Below are 10,649 nucleotides of genomic sequence, written 5' to 3'. Positions count from 1 at the left end.
AGACCCTTTACCAACATGGAAATTAACATTCACCATATCAGGCAAATACAAATAAACATGCTCATGATTTTAAATTGTCCCATCAGAATTTCCAAGGGCAAAAATACTTGTAACAATTTTGTAGATATACTTTTTAAAATAGCTATTTGGAAGAGCAATTTTCTTATTGTAATGTGGAAGAAGACTTGATATTGTGTTCATCACTCCTTATACACACCAAAAAAAAAAAAAAGGCAAGACAAAAAAACAGAAAAACCCCAACAACTCACTTAATAGAGAAAGTTCAAAGTGTCAACTTTAAAAACAAGTTGCTATTTTAAGTGAAAAATCTAAGACAAATTGTACTTAAAAATTTTCAAATATAGTTTTCATCAGTAAACTAACTTTTTATGGTACTATATAGAACTTAAAAAATGCAACTTAACCTGAGAAAATACAAAAGCTACTTTTTTTCTTACAACCCCACAGATTTTAGAGCAGCCAGGCTATCTGAAATAAAATTCAACATTCTGATATTTATAAGAGGACAATACTGATTCTCTAGAGAATGATTTCTTCTTCCCCCACAAATACCTTAGTGTATGTGCAAAATTAAGAGATCATAGCTGTTGGATTGGTCTATCTCCATAGAAATGGCTGAGTCACTGTGAACATGATTCAGACAGAATGAAGCACAGAAATGACTTCCTTCTGTGCTCTTGGTGGGCGAAGTGGATGGAGGGATGGAAATGGGTGGAATTGAGAATATTCACCAGGGACATACCGAGGTGCCAAACTCCACGCTAAATATTCTACACAGGTTTCTAATGAGCCCATCCTGTGTCGGTGATAACAGCTAAGTAAATCTCAACTGCCACAGAGATTCCTACTCAAGGTACAATGAACACATTCTGTTGTGAGCAGTATCTTGATTCTAGATCAATACTACCTTCAGGGTCTGCCTCCTCACCTTGAGAGGTGACTAGAGCCACAGCTCAGCTCAGAAACTACCTCTGGTACATCCTGACTGCATAATCAACTGGCATAAAACTTCACTTTCTTCCTCTGTTTCAGCTGTTTTGAAAATTTGAGTTGTCCCTTCAGCACATACCATGTAAATTTCATATGTATTAACCGACCTAAATTTTAATAAGACCACTTCAGACATCCCCTTAGGTATGGTGAAAACCCATAGAGCTAATTTCATGAGATAGTGTGCAAACAATAAGTAACCTGTTTGGTTCACATACCTTTTACAAAATCTTTAGCACCATGATGGATCTATTCTAATGTCACATGAGAAATCAAGATGCATAAAAATTAAACAATTATTTCAAGATCAGAGCTTCAAGCCCTGGCTTGTCCTAACTCTATAGTAATGTTGCAAAGAGCTGTATTATGACATCCTTCAGGTCAAAATTTTATTAAAAATTCAGAGTAGACTGGGCCTGGTGGTGCACGTATGTAATCCCAGCTACTTGGTAGGCTCTGACAGGATTGAAAGTTCAAGGCCAGCCTCTGCCATTTGATGAGATACAGTCTCAAAATTAAAAAATAAAAAAGTATGAGGATGTAGTTCACTAGTAGAGTGCCCCAGGTTCAATCCTCAGAACCACAAAAAAAAAAAAAATCATAGTAATGTGTTTTAGGTGAAGCTCCAATAAGAATCCTTTACTAGGTTATTTAAGAAAAATGGGTTTACTTCCCTGTGGCAAAAAATAAAAAATAAAATAAAATATGTGACTTATAAAATACTTTGAAGCTAGGAACTGCAAAGTACAATTCTAGATTTAGGACAGAGCCTAATTCTGTATTAGAACCAGAGGCAACAGGAAAAAAGTTACATTATGCCATCTCTCCAGTGTTACTCAGTTTTGTTCTTTTTTCTTTCTTTTTTTTTTCTGTCAAGCTTCCATATGGTTCTCCTAAAATAAAACACAGTGAAAATCATTGAATTTTTCCCAATAATGATATGGCATTGGGTCATGATACAGCCAGCCCCAGCAAAGCAGCCCTGAAAAGATGTGATTTGAAAGTCTGGGGAAAACAGCCAGAGAGAATGAATTTCTGGATAAAGGTCACATATGGAATAAGTTCCCCTAAAATGCAATTGTGTCCAGAAAGGCTGAGAAGTTGGATGCTGTTTCCCATTCTCATAACTTTACTGTGGGTCTTTCCAAGATTTTGGTTTATATAAGCAGAAAAAAAGAGAGAGATTTATATCAGTTCTTGTGATGTTAATGAGAGTAACTGAACTTTTTTTTTTTTTTATTAGGGATTGAGTTCAGAAATGTTTTTACCACTGAACCACATTCCCAAACCTTTCTATTTTTTTTTTTCACTTTTGAGACAGGGTCTCACTAAATTGCTGAGGGCCTCACTAAGTTGCTGAGGCTAGCCTTAAACTTTCAATCCTCCTGCCTCAACCTGTCAAGTTGCTGGGATTACAGGTATGTGCCATGGTGCCTGGCTTAACTTTTCTTTTGCTGGAAAACTTCCTTCAAATGAAAGATCCAGGAGCACACAGCAGCATAGCTCTCTGACTATAATGGGCTCCCCATTCCTGAGAGCCCCTAATAAGCCCTGCAGTAAAGAGATGGAAACACATGTATTTGAACATAAAATATGTGCACTTATTTTATCCATATCCAAAGTTGCATGGCAGCTTAGGAAACCTGGCTCTAAAGTTTCTAAATATGCCTGAACAAATAGAATAGATGTATGTGGAAATGCCAATTATACTTCAGAATAAATACACACTCAACACTCTCTCACACATATTTATATGGAGAGCAATCCAAACACATTATCATTTGTATACCTCAAAATGGAGGACTTTTTTTGGATCCACAAAAAGAAAAGGTCAGAGTTTGTATGCCATAATTGTTTAGTGGTTAAGAGCAAAGTTTCTGATCACAGTGCCCAAGTTTAACTCTCAACTCCACTAAGCAAGCATCGTTATTTTTCATCAATGAGCTGGGTCCAACAGTCAACTCCCCAGCACTGTGACATAATGAGGATTCAAAGAAGGGATACATACTAAGGACACAAAGCATCGCCTGTCATTCAGCGAGTGTTCAGTGGGCCTCAGTGACCACTGCTAGAATACTATCAAAATAAGCTCCTGTCTTTTCCCACAGGTATTTATTTCCTGGTTCTATCTAAACGTCACTTGGCAATGAAGAGGCACTTGTATTTCCTCAATGACAATTAGTGCCAAAAGCTGATGTGTAAATTATAGAAAATTCATAACAGTAATGAGCTGCATTATTTGGGGGAAATGTCTAATTATTTGAGCTCAACACATGCTCACTGTGTCCTGACTCTGCACTGCTGAGCTGTCCCAGGGACAGGAACATGAGCAAAATCCGATTTTCTGCCTTCAAGCTGCTTACCACCAAAGAAGGTAAATACACCTGTGAACAGTAGAGAAGGGGACATGGAGGATTGCGCCAGCTCCCTGGGGCTGCCACAGAGCACCACAGTGAACTTGACTTCAAAAAACAGAGCTGTATTATTATCTGAGCCCTCTGGAGACTAAGGTCTGGAATTGGGGTGTCAGCAAGGCCATGATCCCTCTGAGACTGGGTAGAATCCCCCTTGCACTTCCATCTCACAGTGGTGCCCTCAGTCCTGGTGGTCCTTGGCTGGGTGCTGAATCGCTCCAGCCACTGCCTCTGTGGTCACGTGGCCCTCTCCTCCTATGTCTGTCTTCACATCATCTTAGGAGGACACCAATCATGTTAGATTAAGGCCCAACCTAATGATCTCATTTTAACTTGATAACATCTGCAAAGACCCTTTTTCCAATTAAGACCACATTCTCAGGGGTTAGGACTTTAACATGTTTTTGAGGGATACAATTGAACCCATAACAAGTAATAAGGGAGTTTGAATGAAGATTGTTTATACTTATCAAAGTATTAATAATAGGGTTTCTCTGGCCTTTTCAGTAAGAAGACACCACCCACGTGGTGGAATATGATGATCTCTCCAATTCTTCAGGAAAAGCCTTGTGGTGTTCCTGTTTTGCTTTTATTAAGATAACAACACTGTGTCATTCATAAACACCCAGCACATTTTTAACTAGATTCAACAAAATTATTTGTAAATTTATTTCATTCTTTATTAGTTATCATGACTAATTTTACTCAGTCTGTATTGAAGAGACAGGCCCTTTCTTTTTCTTCCTTCCTCCCTTCCTTCCTTCCTTCCTTCCTTTCAATATACCTGAGAAATTTTAGTAGTCACTCACAAGAAGTCCTAGCCAAGCCTGGCTTAGAAAGTCAAGTGGGCTCTCTGATGGCAAAAGAACAAACACATCTAAGTTTTGTGTGCTCTCATCCTGTGAAAACCTCTTAATATGAAGTGTCTCATTTAATCCTTATAATGACTATGGTTGATTCTATTAGGAGCATCCCCATTTATAGATGAACAGCTAAGGAGGAGTGCCGCAGTCTGGCTGGGCACAATTCAGGAGCCACTTGTCAAAAGAAACGAACTTTATTTTTAGAACACACACACACACACACACACCCCACCACACAGCTCTTCAGGAATTCCCTCAGAGCCCAACTGCCACCACCGGCTTCCCACAAGCCTCTCAACCTCCCCCACTCCTCCTGCTCTTGAGGCCGATTGGCTGGGTCGCATGGGTGGAGCCAAAAAAAGTCCCCCAATGAGCAGCTCAGTGGTCTGAAAGGGCAGGGAGACAGCCCAATGAGGAGCCAATCAGTTGGCAGCTAGAAGTTTGCTGGGGCCGCTGTGAGCCAATCATCAGCTGACAGCTGGAAGTTTGCTGGGGCCCCTTTGGCTGTGGCTCTCAACAGAGGAGAGGTTAAATAACCAAAGTCACAGAGTTTGTATTAAAGTGGGAATTCAAACCCACGCAGCTGTGATAAAGACACCCAATGCTTTCCTGCCTCATTTGATCCAGCAATTTCACTCTCTGGGGACTAGGAATGCAGAATACCAAGCCTCACCCCAGAAGTACTGAAGCAGAATCTGCATTTTAACCAGGTCCCAAGTGATTCATATGCACATTAAAGTCAGAGAAGTAGCAAGTGGTGCCCAAGGTGTCAAAGGCTCTGACTAGAAAGCAATGAAGAAAGATCAGTGAAAACCACTGAGCATTTGGATGACCCTCTTCAACATCCAAACTCAAAAGAATTGCAACTGGAGGCAACTGTGATCTCCCTGATTTTACACCTTGTCTCCTCTTGATCCATTCTCCACATGGCAGTCACAAAAGAGAGATCAGATCATGGCACGACCGTGATCAGAAATGGGTCTAGGTTTTATGGGGACTGAAGCTTATAAAATAGGAAGAGAGGGTTCTTAAAGAAAATGACTCCCTCAGTGAAAAATTTAATGTGAAAGAAAATATATAGGAAAAACAACATGGTATTTTATGAATTACCCATTTGACACACACCTAAAAATGTTTTGTTTACATTTTCGAATGCATATTCTTTATCACCATCTCATCCAATAATATTTTTGTAATATTGCTTTCTATACAGAGAACAGAAAGGTAATTCGCTCTTCTAGAGTGGTTGGTTAAAATTTGCTTTTTGACATCCATATTTTTGTATTGATGAGTTAATATGCAACTTCACACACAAACATACACCTATATACACTGATTATTAAATAAATAGAGATTCTAGGTTGGATTTTGTACAAATTGCCATTGGGAAGGATAAAAATAAATATTGGGACTTTATAATTCTTTGTGCTTTCTTATCATGAAGATAGGAATTAATAAAGAACAAATTCTCTGCTTAGAATTTTATGCATCTGATGCCTAGAGGAATTTTCCGTAGTTTCTACCACAATATCTTTTTTTTTCCTCAATACAGCTAACCAGGGCCAAGCGCTAAAATATCCTCCCAATGCAATGAAACCTCTGGCCCTGCACCTTCATAATGTGATTTCAAGTGAGCCACTACTTACACTGGGATGGTTAGCAACCACATTAACCACACACAGGAATGCACCATGTGACAGTGATCCACTAAACACAAGGTAAAGATCTCCCTGATCAACTTCCTTGGAGCCAGATTCTCCCAAATGATCATAGCTGCTTTGATGCCACTCCACAAAAAGGAGTATGGTGGAATGAAAATCAGCGTAGAAAGAGAGAGTGGTCCTAAATAATTGCAGATTTTATAAAGTCGTGAGCAGGAATACACACATCGCTGGGGTTCCTCCTTGAAAGGACTCAAGGACTTGGGAGGTCCTGAAGCTTGGGCTTCATTAATTTCATGGTAAGTTTGTTTCTATCCCCAATTTTAAATAAACAAACATACAAACAAACTTTGACTGTCCGCTGGTTTCCTATGATAAAATTCAGGTCCTTTGCCTGGCCAACACCACCTCCAACCTCATCCTCCCCTGAGCTAACAAGCGTCCCGCTTCTCTGTCTTCCTCTGTTTGTCAAATACGTGGAGTCCTCTCTGCCTCCTGAATTCCTGTTTCTGCTGCCTGAAATTCCTGTTTCTCTCTGGTCATGACAGAATCGTTTTCTTCTGAAGACACTGTCACCTCCTCCAGATCTCACCTGGCTCATTCCATCTCACCATGGGTTGATTGGCCTCATGACGCCCATCACGGTTTGTAATTATTTTGCTCACCTCTGTTTCTGTGAAATGATCCAACTCCCATTGGAATTTAAGCTCTGTGATGCCAGGTCCTCTGTCCTTCTCACCATTATATTCTCTTTGCTTAATACAGTGTCTGGAACATAGGAGTGTTCACACAATAATAATAAAAGTAATAATAATAATTTGTTGGATAAAACACCAGTTGTCAAAAGAAGCAGACATGAAAAAAGGTCAAAAACAGGAAACTCAAATGGTTTCTTTTTTCTTTGTCTACAACCAATCACATTCTTGGCTTAGGAGCCCACCAGAAATTCACTCATTTGACAAATATTTTTGACCTTCTAATTTGTGTAATACAAAATGCTAGAAAACATGAAAAACAGAGCTTTTTCCTTATTATATTTTACACAATCTGAAATCATCATTGTTTAGATAAAAGGTACTTAGAGAAAGAAAAAATAAATGAAAACAAAATATAATATCTATATGAGGTATTTCATGATATGCTCCAAATGCCTAAGTAGACAGAGGGTGCTATGGGAGATGGTGAGAGTGGGAGGTGTCACGCAGGCTCTTTGGAGGAGTTTCTGGAGATGGAGCTTTAGGAGCAGTAAACACAGACTTTGGCAAAGCAAGAGCCATGAGATTCAAGAGGAATAAAAATGCAGAAGGGGGGGTGGTGGTGATTAGAATGAACAGGAGCTCTTTTTTTTCATTTTTTTAATATTCTAATTTGTTATACATGATGGCAGAATGCAATTAATTTCATATAACACATATAGAGCACAATTTTTCAAGACACTGTACACAAAGTATTTTCACACCATTCATATGTTATACATGTACTTTGGGTAATGATGTCTGACTCATTCCACCATCATTCCTACCCCCTTGCCCCTTCCTTTCCCCTCCCTCCCCTGTGCCCTATCTAAAGTTCCTCCATTCCTCCCATGACCCCTCACAATCGCCATTATGAGTCAACATCCTCATATCAAAGAAAACATTCAGCATTTGTTTTCTTGGTATTGGCTAACTTTACTTAGTATTATATTCTCCAACTCCATCCATTTACTGAAAATGCCATGATTTTATTCTCTCTTAATGCTGAGTAATGTTCCACTGCTTATATATTCCAAAGTTTCATCTACTGAAGGACATCTAGGTTGGTGAATAGACAGGGGTTCTATACTCAGGGAATGAAAGGCAAACAAAAAACAGGAGCAGTGACCAGCTTTTACAAGACAGCCTCAACAGGGGGAAGAGTGTGGCATAGTGGATGCTGGGATGTGTGTCAGATCCTCCTTCAGAATGCAGCACCTGTTCCCCAGAGTCCTAGAGTGTGACAGCAGGCAACCCTGGGCTCCCAGCCCTCTTTTGGAATCACATTGTCTAAAGAGAGATGCCAGGTCCAAAATCTCCCTTCCCCTCCCTCAGGATGGCCCTGTCCAGCTGGTTGAAGGATGAGTATGACATCCTAGAGCCTTACCCCGAATCAGGTCACGACAGTTCCCTGTGGGGCATGCTGGGATCTCTGTTAGGACTCTGCAGTCCAGCTTCCCCTGCGGCCTGACCATGTTTCCTTCCTTCCCTGCCTTGTGGGTTGGTCCCAGGCGTCCTCTGGTCCTCTCAGTAAACTTTCTGCATACTAATCTCCTGCTTCCCAGGGTGTCCAAAGAGTCATCAATCATTTACCAATCGCATTGTTCAAACACTTGGCTTCCTTCTGAACTGAGCCACAAAATATATTTAAATTCACAATTTAATTCTTTTTTTGTTGGCAAAGAAAATTATTTGACTCTGTGTGTCTTACCTAAGGTATTACTAAATTCATCATAGAATAAAAAGGAAAATGACAACAGTCCAAGTTGAATTTTTTTAACTATGGATTTAAAAAATTGGCAAATTTTTGTGTACTTTAAGGAGAACTTGTAACTTTTAAGTTAAAAAACGGTCCAAATTTTTACTTTCAGTCTTTTATGTTGCTGAGCCCTATTATCAATGTTTCTTTTAAAAGAAACCAGAAAAAAAAATACCAAATTAGTTCTTATGGAAGCCAAGTATCTTCAGATAAAATTAAAACAAATTGCATTTGTTAAATACAATCTGGGAGCCATATTTGGTTGTAGAATCCAAGTGATTATAAAACTCCAGAATGTGGTCTACAGAAAGAACATATCAGTGTCATTTCAAAGCTAACTAAAGTGGTTCCCTATGTAATTACATATTATTTGCAAGTTTAAATGGATCACACTTGAGAGTGAATATAGTTGATATGTACTATTGATAAAAAGCTTCCATCAAGCAGCAAGGAGTAATTAAAGAAACATACACACATAATCAATGTTCAGATCACTCCAACTCCTACAAGAGTTGTCAATATGTTTTGAATGTAAACCACATATTAGGTGGTTTTGCTCTAGTAAAAATCTTTACAGAAATCAATTAACACACCAAGGGCATGAATCGATGCCTAGCTAAGGACATGGGAACTGCAGCTTTTATAATTTCTACCCACAGGAGCCATGTGGGTGACAGGATGGGTTACCATAGGAGCCCTTAGGTGGTCCTTGGTTTGTGCTGACACTGACCAACTCACTTCATTCTGCTACCTGTGAAGGCAGTGTAGCATAGTGGTCATGGGCATGGACTTAGTGGCCAACTTACTGAGTTCATGTACTAGCTCTCTGCCTTCCACCTGTGTGAGTGAGCTCCCAGTCTCGTCTTCCTTCTCTGCAAAAGGAGCTGATGATAAATGGCTTCCGTCACTCAGGGAAGTGGCAGGAATTCAATGAGTGACTATATATAAAGCTCCTAGACCTGTGCCTGGAATAGAATTAGCTATCTTTGAAAAACAAATCCAACTTCAAAGGCTTGCCATTTGAAATGAATGTCTCTGTGTCAATTCCCAAACAGGACAACCTCCCAGCAATACTCCTGGAAAAGAGAACCAGGACCGTCTAGTCTCATTGCCTTGCAGTGGAATAGCTAAACCAGGGGCCAGTCATCAGGCACTGGCTTAGCTCAGCAGACAGCTCAGCAATTTATGTCCTACAGTAATGAACATTCCAGACTACCATTTCTGGGGGCACAATGGAATAAATACATTGAATGAGTCTCCGGAGGAGAATAACAAAGACAGCTGGATAAAATATTAAAACTCCCTCTTGAAATGCTCTGTGGAGCTATCAAGAAAGGAAGAAATGCTCAGAGGCTGGAAACAAAAGGGTGATTCTTTAACATAAACTAGCACCAAATCTACCTTCTGCCTAGTGGCATCTGCCCAACTCTGGTAAATTAGAGACTCTGTGTGGCACAAGAGACCGAAGAATTCAGCCTGTCCCAGGCAGAGAGGCTGACAGAGGAAGGGGACTGCAGCCTGAGCCCCAAAGGACTACTCTGTCTGCAGGGGTGTGTCAGTGCTCACCAGCTTGTCTCTGGTATAATTTTTAAGAGAGCACCCAAAACCCAGAACGCAAAGAGTTTTAGTGCAGTATTTTAAAAATCAAAATGAATGAAGAAGTCCATGATGAATAAAATAACAAAATCGTAAACAAAGATAGGATGTTGCTATTTATTGACTTGCAACATTGGCAAGGGGAGTCAACTTATGGGTCAATGTCACTCTAGAAAATAGATCCAGCAAAGCATTATCACTATAATGGGAAGAGGAAACATTATTTCCCCAAAGACATGTCACTAAATAAGTTAATATCCATCTATGATAAAATCTCTTTATGAACTAGTAACAAGAAGGGAACTTCCATATCCTCATAAAAGATATATACAAAAATACCTACACAAGCATAACAATTAACAGTATTAGAATTTTCTTTAATATCAGAAGCAAGGTACCTTATAAACCATAGTTGTTTTTATCCAGTATTGCACAGCATCTCTTAGCTAGTAATGTGGTACAAGAAAAAAATGTATAAAAATAGGAAAGAAAATATGCAAAGCTTATTATTTCTTGATGATATGATGTTTTACTCAGAAAACACCAAAGAATCGACAGATATTAGATTGATAACGTGTGCTTATCAAATTGCCAGAATTTAAATTAATATG

The sequence above is a fragment of the Marmota marmota genome, unplaced genomic scaffold, assembly GCF_001458135.2.
Source record: "Marmota marmota marmota unplaced genomic scaffold, marMar, whole genome shotgun sequence".
Taxonomy (NCBI): Eukaryota; Metazoa; Chordata; class Mammalia; order Rodentia; family Sciuridae; genus Marmota; species Marmota marmota.
The sequence above is the reverse complement of the archived record's forward strand: the minus strand, read 5'-3'. Positions refer to the sequence as shown.